General features: G+C 48.3%; 1 protein-coding gene across 4 annotated transcripts in view; it reads right to left on the bottom strand.

The window, feature by feature from the left end:
- COQ8A (coenzyme Q8A) overlaps window positions 1-14,578 on the bottom strand; it is a 71,767-nt gene extending 57,189 nt beyond the window's left edge. For 2 of the 4 annotated variants that reach the window (XM_018568315.1, XM_018568306.1), the window contains exon 1: window positions 14,460-14,578. The gene's annotated coding sequence lies outside the window, so the exon portion shown is untranslated. The remainder of the gene's footprint in view (window positions 1-14,459) is intronic. The other 2 variants (XM_018568298.1, XM_018568322.1) reach the window with 1 other exon arrangement.
- Between the last annotated feature and the right edge of the window lie 127 nt (window positions 14,579-14,705).

Here is a 14,705-nt window from a genome sequence, read left to right as displayed (position 1 = left end):
AGGGGGAAGGAAGGAGAGGGGGGGGGGGGGGGGGGGGGGAGGAGAATTCTCAGGGCAAACTATGAACAGAATTCTGACAATGCCGGGTTTAGAGGACTCACAAGGCATTCAGGCCCAGAGACAATACATGTTTGACTACTAAAGTCCGGGCAAAGTTCACTTGGAGCAAACACTCAAAACACACAAAAACTCATATTCCACTGGACCACATACAGCCATGACATGTAGCAGTGCATGGCAGTACCACGTGGAGGTCATCGCATTCTGTACCTCCTCAGCAGATGGTTGGGAATCACTTCCATAGACCGTGTGTTCAATCACATCCAAACATCGGTCCAAACCTCCCCGAGCCCACCATAATGTCTCCCATCTTTATGTGACTCCTCAGATTCTAATCGGAAAGGCGAGACCGATTCTGCTTCCGAAGCCGCTTTCTACTTTGTGGCCACTTACAGATTACCTCCAGGATAAAGTTGTTGTTTGTTTTCCTGTAGATGGGATTAGGAAGGGGAAGGCGTGATGGCTTGTTCACACCACATCCAGTGCGTTCCGGCACGGTTAACGGCCGTAGCACACTGGATCACATGATAAAAAGCCTCCCGTGTGGTGGAGCCATTCAAGTCACCACAGCCGGCACCTCACTGGAACCACAGCCGGCACCTCACTGGAACCACAGCCGGCACCTCTCGACTGACCGTTTGTTGCCTGGCTCCCTTCATTTTTCAGTGGAAGAATTTTGGGCAGGGGGCGGCAGGCAGGGCCACCTACAGGAGCTACAATTCACTCAATGTATATCCAGCTTTAAAAGGAGAACTATGAGGTGAGTGCTTTTCACTCACCTCATAGTTCTAGCCGACCTGTGACAATGAGACTGTCACAGGTCAGCTCAGTAGATCGGGAGGTGAGCGAACACATACCGGGTTCGCTCGCCTCTCGATCCTGTCACGGCTCTCTGCTGTGATGGGGGAGGGGCTGGATTCCCCTCTCCCCGCTCCGATCTGCCAGCGCTGACTGGCGGAACGGACGGGGGAGGGGGCGGGTACAGCTGGCTCTGCCTCTAGATAGGCAGAGCCAGCTGTCACTCACACAGCTGGGCGGATCCCGTCATCTACGTCGGGACCCGCTCCGGCGTCTCAGCATACCGCGAGCTGTAGCTTGCGGTATACTGAGCTTAGGGTAACGGGAGGACGCTAGTTTGTGTCCTCCCGTTACCCTAAGGAGAACTATGGGGGAAAACAGACCCCATTAGTTCTCCTTTAAGCTGCATCTTCTACAGGCTGGCCTGGTTTTCATTTTTGTCCGGTGACAGGGTCACTTTAACGCATAGCTGAAAGCATCAGATGCAGCTCAAAAGTATCTTTTTATTTATTTACAATGAAATATTGAACTGTGTCTGACTTTATCGGATGGTCATGGCCAGCACTCGCTCCTGATCAAGTGAATAGTTAAAACAAAAAACACACAATCCTTCCTAATCCTATTAACCGGCTTTTCACCAGCAGAGCAAAGTCTGAATTAGAACCTGAATCAGATTAGACCTTATTTGATTAAACACTAGGCAAAGAACAATCCCCCAGACCTTTACTACTACTACTACAAGGTGGCCACAAATGGCTAGATCTCCTCTCACCAGCCCCGCAGGGTTAGCCAGAGAAAATCTATCAATTCCTCCATTCCATGCTAATCAGTGCGGATGCAGAACTGCACAGCAGGCCATTGTATTCAATAGTCGCGCCTGCCTAAATACCCTAACAGTAGCCACATCTGACCGGACGTAGTCACTGCTTAGTTGATAATTTTACACCATACAAGTCAATTTTTAAATCTACTTTTGTCAAGCCGGGTGGTGCCTGCAGGTCTGTACACGGCTCAAATTTTGGTCAATTCAGAAAAGAAAAACGGCCAAAATTGAAGCAGCCGATGGCCAGCATAAGTTATACAAGTTGCCCAACAGTCAAATCCCTCACCAAGGACAGTGGTTGGCGATATGTATGCCGACCACCAGGAATCAAAAGCACCAGGCTGTTATAGCAGGGAGTTTTTCTTTTGTTTTAAATTAAAAACAAAAACGAAGTGTCAGGACAAAAATAAAAAAATGCACATTTCCCCATGTTTTATCATTTTAAAATCACTATAAGTACAGAAAAATATCTGGGAAACTACCAGAAATCCAATAAGCTCCTAATAAATCTTTTTAGTCTGACAACACACTGCCTCTGCTATACTGAAATTCTTAGCAGCGTTGTCACCCCTGCCTGCTCCGCCCCTCTCTGTCCCACTCCACATTTATACATGGATTTCTTTCCCAGTAAAACTATACTGCCTTGACAGTAATGAAAGCTTTTGTTGCTAATGGAACAAGGTAAAAGAAATAAAAAAAAGCTGGGACATGATCTAGGAGGGGGAAGGGAGGTTTGGGGTTAAATCTGGGTAATGCATTAACATACAGTACACTGTTGGACCTTTTTTGCCTTCTTTGGTCCTTTTACAGGCGTATTGGTTTTTTTTTGTGTGTTGCAGGCTTCAATGCTTTTTTTTTTTTTTTTTTTTAGTCAATGACGAGCAAATTACAAGTCATGAAAAATGTGCTTTTCGTGCATGTTTTTGACGCTCCAATGTCAGTATACTAGAGCCAAAACCTGCGACTCTTCCCCAAAAGGAGCTTGTGTACTTTTTCAAGCGATGAGTTTCATGCAGCACGGCACTGAGGTGTATACAGACTGCACTGAATAGAATGGAAATCCTAGTTCTGAGCATTGAAACTTCAAATCTCTTCAAATCTAAAAAGGAGAAGTATGAGGTGAGTGCTTTTCACTCACCTCATAGTTCTAGCCGACCTGTAACAATGAGACTGTCACAGGTCGGCTGGATTTCCCCCCTCCCCGCTCCGCCAGCACTGACTGGAACGGACGGGGGAGGGGGCAGGTACATCTGGCTCTGCCTCTAGATAGGTAGAGCCAGCTGTCACTCACGCAGCTTGGCGGATCCAGACATAATTGTCGGGACCCGCTTCAGCTGCGGCGTCTCAGTATACTGCGAGCTGTAGCTTGCGGTATACTGAGCTTAGGGTGACGGGAGGACGTTAGTTTGTGTCCTTCCATTACCATAAGGAGAACTATGGGGAAAGGCCCTAACCCCATAGTTCTCCTTTAAGCCCCATTCACATTGAGCGATTTATCACGCGGTAATTGCCGCAAATTACCGCGTGATATCGCGCTCCAATGCATTTCAATGGGGCAAAGGGTCCTGCTGTCGCGAGTCGCTACACCAGGACCCTTTTTTGAGCGGATTTAGCCGCGATTCAAGCTTGCTCAATGCAAGCTTGAACGCGATATCGCGCGGCAAATCTCACGATATCGTGCGGCAAACGCGCGATTTGCATATCGCGCAGTGGGAACGGGGCCTTAAAGTATATTTCCACTTTTGCAGTCCAATTTGAGAAAACCCCTCTAATGGCGTGTTATGTCTTTCCATTCACACAGCAAACCGAAAAATAACTTACCTTCTAGAAGTTTCTTTGGTGAAGACCTTTGTGCAGATTCCAGGCCACTCCGAGCAGTTTAAAAGGTGAAAGAAGAGGGACAGAATGCGGGACATGCCGAGCTTCCTCTCATTAACATACAATGCTTTGAACTCTTTACAACCATCACACGACTTTCGTTATGCGATGGTTGGAAGGTCATTAAAATTTCGTACGACCTGCCCATCTTGGACAGGCAGATCGTACTTGCGATCATCGCAAGCACTCCCCGCTGAGGGGAGGGCTTGCCGATGATTGCAATGCTGAGCGTGCAGTGTGCGCTTGTTTGCGCACACCAGCCCGTGCGGCTTTTGTCTTCCAAGCACGCTACCAACCCGCTGCAAATCGTACGATTTTCGGCAGGTTTTCCAGCATGCTAGGAAGACGAAAGTCGTGCGACCGTACAGTAGATGCTGTCGCACGCTGCCCATACACCTGCCGATTAATGTCCGATCGCAGGATCACCCGCGATTATCGTACGATAATCGGCAGGTGTATGGGCACCTTTACAATGATTGCTGCTCCTTGATGTTTAAGGTGCATTCAAATCAAAGTCGGAAGGAAGTCAGAGGGTCCATTGACTTGCAATTTAATCTTCCAAATTCCTTCTGATCGGATGCATTGCAATGTTTTTCAATGAATGCTCATAGTAGGGCAGGGAAGAATGAATGAGTGTGAATGGGGCTAGTTCACACTGGATCTATTGCGTTGCTCTGAAAAAAAGTATTGCTGGTTCTACTTTTTTTTTTTTTCCAGTGCATTGTAATTCGATGGAACAGAGCGGTGTGAATTGGCCCCTTTCACACTCATTCATTTTTTTGGTGCCCTTCTGTTAGCATCAGTTAAAAAACGCAATGGATCTGTTGTAAATGAGCCCTAAATACTTAGATACCGGAACAGTGCAGAGGGAGCATGGAGCCGGCTTCCTTACCAATAAGGAAGCCGGGAGGAGGGTCATGACGTGCCGCCCAGATTGGATAGGAAGCCACGCTGCCTAGCAGCAAGTGAAGCCAGCTTCTTAGCCAATCGGGAAGCCATGCGGCACATTGAGACTCGTGTCCCTGCTTCCTGATCGGACGTTAAGGGAAGCCGAGCGGAGAGAATTGGAGCTGTTTGGTAACATGATGACTAAGGTGTTTGGGCAAAAATGTAAAGAAATACTTTGCTGGGCGATGTATATTTGTTGGATCTGGATTCATTGTTGGAAAAAAGTTTGAGCGTTTAATACGACTTTTACCCCTTGTTGCAGCAGACAATGTTCACATCTGACCATGAGCTCTGCCAGCACAGTACAGACAGGGCTCAGAGTAAATATAACTTCCTACAGCCCCCTCCTTAACATTACATAGGAGGACAGCCAGGGAGGATTTATAAGCAAGCTATGCTTTGAAAAAATAAGGAGCATGTAAAAAACACAAAGTAGCTGTTCTCCCAATTCGGCTGCAAAAGTGGAAAAACGAACTCCCCCCACCGATGGCCAATCCCACTTCTCTGTAAAAACTGCAAAATTATGTTTGTCACAATAAATTTCCTAACACTTTTTTTTTGCTACAAAAGGAATCTCGGTCTAGCACTGCTGCTTTAAGCAAAGGGAAAAAAATATATATACATTGCAACACTTGTTTTGGCAAGCACCTCTCCCACATCCCAACAAGCAGAGGCATTTATAACCCAGAAGGGAACGCAGCCAATCACAACAATACAGACCTGCAAGACACCGGGTTAGGAACCACAAGGGCAAACTTATTTAAGGGAGCGGGAGCAAATAGACATCCTGCTACTGCCACTCAATCCCCCAACCTTCCACTGCGGCGTGTGCAATGACAAGCGAGCCCTTACAAATGCAGAACTTCAGCAGTGTCCTACTGACAAGAGGATTAGTAGACACGCCTGCACGATATATGGTTTTGTAATCGCCTACAACTATTTTTTCACTTAAACCCTTGTTCTGCGTGCAGTACCCCGTTACAGTTTAAAATCGCTAGCTTTATAGGAATGGCCCGGATCACAAAACTTCAGAGCCTCAACACTAACATAGTCAGAGCTGCACAGCATTGTTTCACAGAAAGCTAATCTCTTCCAAGGTTTCTTCCCGGTATACATGCGTAACGGCAACACATCCCAAGCACATCTGCGCTTACAGATTTCTCTTGGTCCCCCAGTAAAGTCCCACAAATACCTGTTGATCCTGTGAATTAAACCTAATTCAACTTCCTGTGATAGGGTGGCAACGATGCTGCACTGCTCCTGAAATAGGAGAATAGTTGCCCCTCTCTGTGCCTGCTTGCACTACAGTGGGAGGAGAAGATGTTGCAGGGGGTGTGTGTGGAGCCGTGAACAGGGCCAACTGATCAGAAGCCGATTAATCGATTGAAATAGTTGACAACTTTTTCAATAATCGATTATAATCGATTATGTCGATTAGTTGTTGCAGCCCTAGTGTGGTTATCAACTTGAAGCTTGTCAATCAACATCTGGCCACATATAGCTCTGCCCACTGCTTTCTGGATTTACAGCACGACCACTGTTGCCAAAAACACTAAAGGCTGCGACACACTGCAAACGGAGCGGTGGTGCGCTGCCTTCGCGTGCAGTGTGCAATTTTCTCCCCGGCACGTCAGCTTGAGAGAGCTCGCATAGCTGAGCGTGCCAATCGGCTAGCACGTATAAACCCGCGCGTCACGATGGAACTCCCATCTAGTTGTTACGAGCGAGCCGATTTGCTGAAGATGCAGTCAATCATCTGGCTGCACTCCACTCACACACTGCATGTGAAGCTCCGTGCCCGACAACTTAGCTTCGCTCTGCATGGTTTCGTGTGCAGTGTGTCACAGGCTTTAGACCTGTAGTGTCAGGGAGGGGGGAGTGTGTGAGGCACAAATTAGGCTGGGTTCACACCTAGGCGTATTGAATATATATTCGCGGTAAAAAAAGCGCGACAAACGCGCATTTCCGAGAGCTACTTGGCTGTATCCCAATGGAAACGCCCGACCAAAACGCCCCAAAGAAGTACATGTACTTCTTTGGGCGTAGGGCGGTTTACCGCGCGTTTGTACTCCCGGAAAAACGCCCAGATGGGAACCATGCACATTGAAAATAATGGCATTTGCCTGTTTGAGCGTTTTTACGTGAGTACGAACGCGCGGAAAAAACGCCCAGGTGGGAACCGGGCCTAATGATTTGGCTCAGTCATGGAAGGCAAAGGATGTTTTCTGAGGCTTGTGATATACTTTTTGAGGCTTGTGCATCACATAGTAAGTGGAGTTAGTACTTGTCTAGACTGTCATACGGGAGGGAGCCTTTAGTTGTACTTAAGCGGATGGCATAACATTTTTAGCACTTCTCAAAATAAGTAAAATGTTACAAAAACTCAAAATGCACAATCAACGGTTTCTCTTTGAAAACAAAAATGTACCTATTCAAGTAGAACTCTGGGCAACCCTATAAAATCAGTAGGACCAGCACTCTGTTTCTCCGAGCACCCCCTGGAACATTTTATACATACCCGTTGATCCCACCAGTAGAATTATTGGAAAGGTACTTCCTTTGCTAGGGTGACAACGCTCTTCCTCCTGCAGTAAAATCACTGCAGCATAGCCCCCCTCCCTCCATACAATGAGTACAAGATAAAAACAAGCTGTACATTGTCACAATAGATGCCAAAAATGCAATTGTCACAAGTGATCTTTTGCTGAAAAAAATAAAAATGTACGTTCATCACAAAGATCAATTTAATTAAATTCAGATCCTCACCTGGGACAAACAATCGTTTACTAATCAAATCGCCCCGTTAGTACATCCGATATCTGGAAGCTGCAATTCCATCTGAACAACTTCTATACTGAACAATGATATAGTGACATTGAACAGGTCAAGCTGCCAAAGTCAAGAATGCACAAGGCATCCAATGAACTTCAGAGAGAAAACATCAACAATGTTTCTCCCGCACACCATACTGGAATCGACCATGTGGTGCTGCAACGATTTCCGACTCGTCGCGGTGCATAATATTTGACAAAATCTCACCCCTGTCCTGCCCTGACCTGGCTACTTCTGTTTTTAACAACTCACTCTCATCCTCCCTAGACACCTTGGCTCCCCTCACAACACACAGACTTAGACCACGCCCGCTACAACCGTGGCAAACTGAAGTTACCAAACATCAAAAAAGACAAAGCCGCACTCTTGAGCGACTGTGGCGGAAAACTAGGTCTCTGCAAGACTTTACCCTGTACAAAGCTGCCCTGATAAAATATAATTCCTCCCTCCGTGCTGCCAAACAAACTTATTTCGTCACTCTCATTAACACACTCTCATCCAAACCTTGTCAACTCTTTTCTACCTTCAAGTCTCTACTATGTCCTCCACCACCACCCACCCTAACTGCCTGAGTTGCCACCTCGCTAATAACAACCTTTTGGACCCCTTTCAGCCCAGCTTTCACCCCAAAACAATCCACTGAAAACCGCCCTCCTAAAACTCACCAATGACCTAATAACCGATAAAAACAACGGCCACTATTCCTTACTCTTGCTATTAGACCTCTCTTATCGCAGCAGGTAACCGCGCGATCCGCACGGTGCGACTAGGGTGCCATTACAAAATAAATCGGTTCACACCTTGGCAACTCGCGACCGCGAGGCAATCGTCAAAAAAATCACGCGGATATCCGCGCGGTCAGGAGACGCCTAGGTGTGAACCTAGCCTTAATTGCATGATTACATAAATAAGCAATATTTCGGGACCTCGCAGGCACTCCATCAAGCAACATATGTCCTGAAATGTTTCAAAGAGTCACTGTGACCTTTCATGAGCCATTCGCCTGTTTGGAGTCCCTGCAAGGTCCTGAATTTTTTTTTTCAAATATGATCTAGGGCTGCAACCAACTAAAATCGATAATAGTTGTCAACTATTGTCATTATTGATTAGTTGCTTGGATCCCCTAGCTCTCTCCTCCACCCTCATCAGCTCTGCGTCCCCTCCGATTGGAGGGCACAGTAAGCAGTGGCAATAGCCAGCCTGCTATTGGAATTTGAAATGGCCAATAGCAGGCTGGCTATTGCACACGCCCATTACCTGCTGTATTTACATTCAGCTGTCATCTGCGGAATCTTGCCACTGGCAGCTGTCATTCCCGGGCTGAAGCTATTCCAGCGCCATGTGCTTACAATACAATTATTAATTTCAATGGCACCCTAAATGTGCCTCCCAGCCACAGTGTGATCGCCGCACTGGAAACGCAAGATACTGCAATGCCGTGCATTCCAGTGCAGTGCGATTTAAAAAAAAGTGTGCAAGCAGTTTTATTCTGAAGTAAACTTTATGTTTGTAACGTTGTATTTGTGTATTTTAAATGAAGACAGTATTTTTTTTCTTTTATCCGATCAACTAATCAATTATGAAAATAATCATTAGTTGCAACCTTAATATGACCAGTGGGCAGCAAAGTGGCTTAGTGGTTAGAACTTCTGCCTTTCAGCTCAGGCAATATCCAGTTCAGATCCAATACGGTGCAAAGGGTAACTGACCACATAATGACCCTCCATCAGACATCACATGCCCCGAGAGGTCCTGAAACGTTTTGAAGAGTCACTGCGACCCCTTCATCGTGATTACTGGGAAGAAAAGTGGCTCAGTGGTTAGCCCTTCTGCATTTCACCTCTAAGAGTGCCTGGCTCAAATACAGGTTAGGTAATCCAGATTCTTTTCACAATCCAAAAACCAGCATGTAGATTATTTGGCTGCGGTCTAAAATCGCACTGTATGCGAGATAGGGACCTTATATCAGGGGTTGGCAAACTCCGGCCCTCTAGCTGTTGTGGAACTACAAGTCCCATGAGGCATTACAAGACTGACAGTTACAAGCATGACTCCCAGAGGCATGTTGGGTTTTGTAGTTAAAGCATAGCTGGAGGGCCAGAGTTTGCCCACCCCTGCTCTGTGAGTGCAGGGACTGATGCGAAGGTGCTGTATGTAAACTGTCATGCAATAAAAGCCTTGTCGGAACCCTGGCGACATATCTTACCCACTGGTCACAGAGCCGTGACACCATAAAACAGAGGTGGACAAATTAATATGGTGTACAGTCTGTCCAATCCAGGAGCCAGCAGGGTTTCTAGAGGCGCCAGCTCAGTGGACATCAACTAGAACCTCAAAAAGTTAGGTGCCAACTGTCATTTTTAAAGGAGCTCTGGCGACCTGGCTCCGGGGATTTGCCCGTCCCTGCCATACAAACTGCGCGGCTGTCCCAACAAGGTGCCCGTCGCATCTCATATTCAAAGTTATGGAGCGTCGGTGTGAGGCGGTCCTTGTGCAACACACACACACAATGGCCTGCCCTAGATTTGGAGCTTCCTGCGGCAGTCTTCTCCCTAGACTCTGCCAACAGTGACTAACCCGGGAACAAGTGCCAAGATTAAAGAGAAAAGAAACAAAAATTCCAGGAGGCAAACAAGTAATTAGTACAACAAGTGAACGCAGCCAAAAAGAAACAACGAGCCGCATTCTTCTCACTATCCTATCCGGTCACTTTCATTGCACCTCCGTGTCCATCAGAGTTTTGTTACATTTAAAGCTCCAGGAACGTCAGATTGTGCGTTTCTTTTAGATCTGTGTATGGCGTATGTAAAGTTACCGGTGCGGTATAGTCAGATTGGGCATTTCATCTCCTCCTGGTGACGTCTCGGTCCTGAACAGTCAGCACAAGATCAAACTCCGCAGGGAAGAAAAATAAACTTGCCAGCATGTTTCTGTCCACATGACACAGAACACCACACCCCCTCCAGATGGTACGGGCAGATCTGCGATCCCTATCCCGTGTACGACTCCCACCTCACGTCGTGTGCTGTGTACACACACACACACACACACACACACTGCTCATATAGCAAGACAGTCGCAGCACCGCTACACAGCAGTCGTGGAAGTCCCCATTTTTACCCCAGGAACGCCGCCGGATTGCGGAAGCCTTGTCCGTCGTTTGACCGAGCTGTAATATTTCATCCCGACGTTTTTTAATCTGCCTCAGCTTCCTATGTTTTGTTATGTTAAAAAAATGCCTGTAAGAGGGTTAAACAGAACATTTTGCCTAATACGGCAAGAATTCAAAAGCTGGGAAGATACGGGGCCGGGCAAAGCCCAGGAGCCGAGTACACAATGAAAGTGCTGAGCTGCCGTCTAACATTTAAAAGAAAGAGTCGTCGACACATGGGGAGCGCAGTTGCTGACCCCCGTGCTAAGATGCTAGTTGCCCGCCTGTTATGCTGACCCCCCGTGCTAAGATGCTAGTTGCCGGCCTGTTATGCTGACCGCGGTGCTAAGATGCTAGTTGCCGGCCTGCTATGCTGACCGCTGTGCTAAGATGCTAGTTGCCGGCCTGCTATGCTGACCGCTGTGCTAAGATGCTAGTTGCCGGCCTGCTATGCTGACCCCTGTGCTAAGATGCTAGTTGCCCGCCTGTTATGCTGCCCCCCTGTGCTAAGATGCTAGTTGCCGGCATGCTATGCTGACCCCCCGTGCTAAGATGCTAGTTGCCTGCCTATGCTGACCCCTGTGCTAAGATGCTAGTTGCCGGCCTGCTATGCTGACCCCCCGTGCTAAGATGCGAGTTGCCGGCCTGCTATGCTGACACCCCGGGCTAAGATGCTAGTTGATGTGGTGCAAGGGGGGAATAGAAGAATAAGCTGCAATACTTTCCCTATTCCTCGCTCCGTCAGGCTTCCTCCGCACTGTGCCATCGATCCCTGGAAGCTGCTTCTCCTCGCCGCACCAGCCAACAGTCGCCCTCTGGTGTCTTGAAGTACAATGCAGGACCAATAACCCTTCAATGTATGCAAGGACGGTGAGGGTCCGCCCACGCGGATCATTGGAGAGCGCCGGAGCGAGTGCTGAGGCAAGTATTACAGCTCATTCCTCTACCCCCAGACTCCGGCCCCTTTCACATCCATCAACGGATCCCCTCCTGATCACAGCAGTACGGATCGGATGTCGCCGCTGTGTTGTTGCAATGGCAGCTTCCCTGTCCCTCCCTGGAAAGCTTTAGGCCAGGTTCACACCTGGGCGATCTGTGACCGTGCGGAAATCATGCACGAAGCCGCACGGTCACAAAGTCGAACACCATCGCTGATCACACTGGTGGCGTCATTATTTTCTAAGGGCACCCCAGTTGCGCCAGGCAGATCGCGCAATACCGCCAGTGCAATCGCGCACGATCAAGGATGGGAAAAAAACAAAACGGTACATGTACCTTTTTTTCTGCGATTGCCGCGTGGATGTAACCCCATTGAAATCAATGTAGCTACTCGGCAGCTGTTGTGTGCAACCACTTACGACCAGTGCGCGTCCCCGGGATCGCCCAAGTCTGCACAAGAACTTAATGATCAGTTTTAGCAGCGCTCTTCTGCGAGGCATCGTCACTTCTAGACTGGCTTCTGCATGCATTTCGTGACCTCTGCACTGCAGAAAACCTGTACAGAGAGATCCAGCCATTGCTCTCATCTCCTTCTAAAAATTCCAGTTCCATGGCCATCATGCTGATCCAGCAGATTCAACAACACCGACGCAGAATGAGGTACTGACTCCTGAAATGCAGCGTTCTGGTCACTTCCTGTGAGCTGAACTAAAATCCAAAGATTATGTTTTTATCCTTCTGCAAAACCATTAAAGGAGAACTATGAGGTGAGTGATTTTCACTCAGCCTCATAGTTCTAGCTGATCTGTGACAATGAGACTGTCACAGGTCAGCTCAATAGATCGGGAAGTGACCGAAAACATACCGATCGCTCACTTCTCGATCTATCCCTGCAGAGAGCCATGACTGTCACTCACGGCTCCGTGCAGGGATTCCCCCTGTCCAATCCTCCAGCGCTGACTGGCGGCACGGACGGGGGCAGGTACAGCTGGCTCTGCCTATAGGTGATCTCGACAGTAAGTCGGGATCCGCCCTGGCTGTGGCATCTCAGTATACCACGAGCTACTGAGCTTTCTGTGATGGGAGGATGCTAGTTTGTGTCCTCCCGTGACCCTTAGGAGAACTATGGGGAAAATCCCTGACCTCATAGTTCTCCTTTAATTCCATCATCCCCCCCCACATAATGAAGAAAAGCAGACATGTTTGAAGTTAGCACCGTATGACAGTATGTGACATTGGGTATTGAATAAACATATCAATACTTTAAAACAAACCCTTCAAGTGTGTGCCGGTGAATTACTTTTATTTACCATTAGCGTTTTGCACGGCGCCATCGTGTGGTCACCTGGGCACCGCATATACCTTGTGGTTTTGAGACCGTGGCAGTGCGAATGGGATTTAGACTTTGATGTTTGAAGTCCGGCTGTATGACAACTATGGCTGCCTCCATACAAACAGTGGAGAAGTGAATGTTGTCACCCTGGGACAGGAAATGTGTTATTTCCAGGAGCACCAGATAAAAATTAAAAAAGAGAGAAGACTAGTGCAGACGCCACATCTGTAGACTGGTAAGTAAAGTACAGTGACAACATTCCCAGGAACCTATTCGAGGCACTTGGGTTGACCCTGCAGTTCCCCAGGGGACAGGAAGACTGGGGGCTTGCAGGGTATTTTTGTCCAGTGTCAGCCAAGTGCCTTGAATAGGTTCCTGGGGAGGTTGTCACCGCTCCCTCTGGGGGGACAGGAAGATCCTGCAGCTCCCCATGAGACAAGACGACTCTGTAGGCCCCCTGGGGGACAGGAACCTATTCAAGGCACTTGGGTTGACCCTGCAGTTCCCCAGGGGACAGGAAGACTCTGCAGGCCACCTTGGGGGACAGGAAGACAGGGGACCCACAGGGTATTTTGTCCAGTATCAACCAAGTGCCTTAAACAGGTTCCTGGGGGTGTTGTCACCGCTCCCTCTGGGGAAGGAGGGGGGCTCAGAAAGACACTGCAGGTCCCCGAGAGACAGTTAGCACAACAAATTGCCAAAAATCACCAAAACCCCCAGGCAACGTGGGAAAATACTGCTGCATTGTCATCACTATCCTCCATCTTCTACAATGAAGTAAAAGCTCCTAATACAAAGCTAACTCTTCATATCTGTCAACATCGTTCTCCATATCTTACAAATACCACAAAACCCAGCAAGCCCAACAACTACAGAATCCCCCCCACATACAGCGATCCCCACAACACGAGGGATGATTGTGTTACTAAAGTACAACCAGCATTACAGATACAGGGCTGCCACCTCCAGGAAATGCTGGCTGCCCAGCTGTCTTCAGTACCTCCCGATCTCCATACTTGTTTCAAGCCAGCAGCATCCAGTACGGCAGCCAGGAAGGCAGCATTTTCTAAAAGCAAAAAGTAGTAGTCACGGCATCCATGAATGTCTCGAGGGCTAGTTGCAGATATCTGCCAACGACACTCATCTTAAGCTGATCACATACAGAACAATCGGATTGTACAACCGTCTTGGGGTTGGGCAGTAAATTTGGATGGACAGCAGGTCCCCGTGTCACATAATTTTGGTAAATCTAAAGAAGATTGGACAGAGCATAGCCAGCATTACAAAGATTGCACAATCAGACAGTAATGTGTATGGTGAGCTGTTCTTTCCAAGACTTTCTCCACCAGTCTCATACATCCTCCCCCACCTTGGCCTGGAAGGTAATACACAGCTGTTGCCCCCTGTACTTTACAGGGGTCAGAGCTGGCCCAGACCAGCCATCTGGCAGGTGAGGCCATGGCCACAAATGCCAGCAGGTCAGAGTAATGGACAGATCTCTGTAATGCAATGTGCCTCTCCATACAATAGGTGCTGTGCAGATGTAAAGTATGTCTGGTGTCCTCCTTATACAGCTGCAAGAGAAAGGGATAAAAGTACAGCAGAACACCCGCAGCCTATACACACTCTAAAAATATTATAGAGGGAATTAAAGGGCATGCCCATCCCACGTCCGCAGCCCCCTTACCCGTGCAAGCCGTGCCTGGTGTGCAAGGAGCCCCTGTTCCGTGCAGCCTCCTCCTCTCTCCTCTGTGTCACACGAGGCGCTCAGTGTTTACCAGCAGCGCGCACACTGCTTCGCAGGAGTCCCGCCCCCTACCCTCCTCTCCGCGTTTCGCCTATTGGCTTTCCCCGAGTCGTTCAGGTCCCTCGGGAGGAGGCGATTGGCCGAAGCCAGTGGCAATCACGGGATCGTGGCCGGAGCGTGCGCCCGCTGTTTTGGC

The sequence above is a fragment of the Nanorana parkeri genome, unplaced genomic scaffold (genome assembly GCF_000935625.1).
Source record: "Nanorana parkeri isolate BGI_ZX_2015 unplaced genomic scaffold, ASM93562v1 scaffold31, whole genome shotgun sequence".
Classification (NCBI taxonomy): domain Eukaryota; kingdom Metazoa; phylum Chordata; class Amphibia; order Anura; family Dicroglossidae; genus Nanorana; species Nanorana parkeri.
This window is presented reverse-complemented; position numbering and strand designations above follow the sequence as displayed.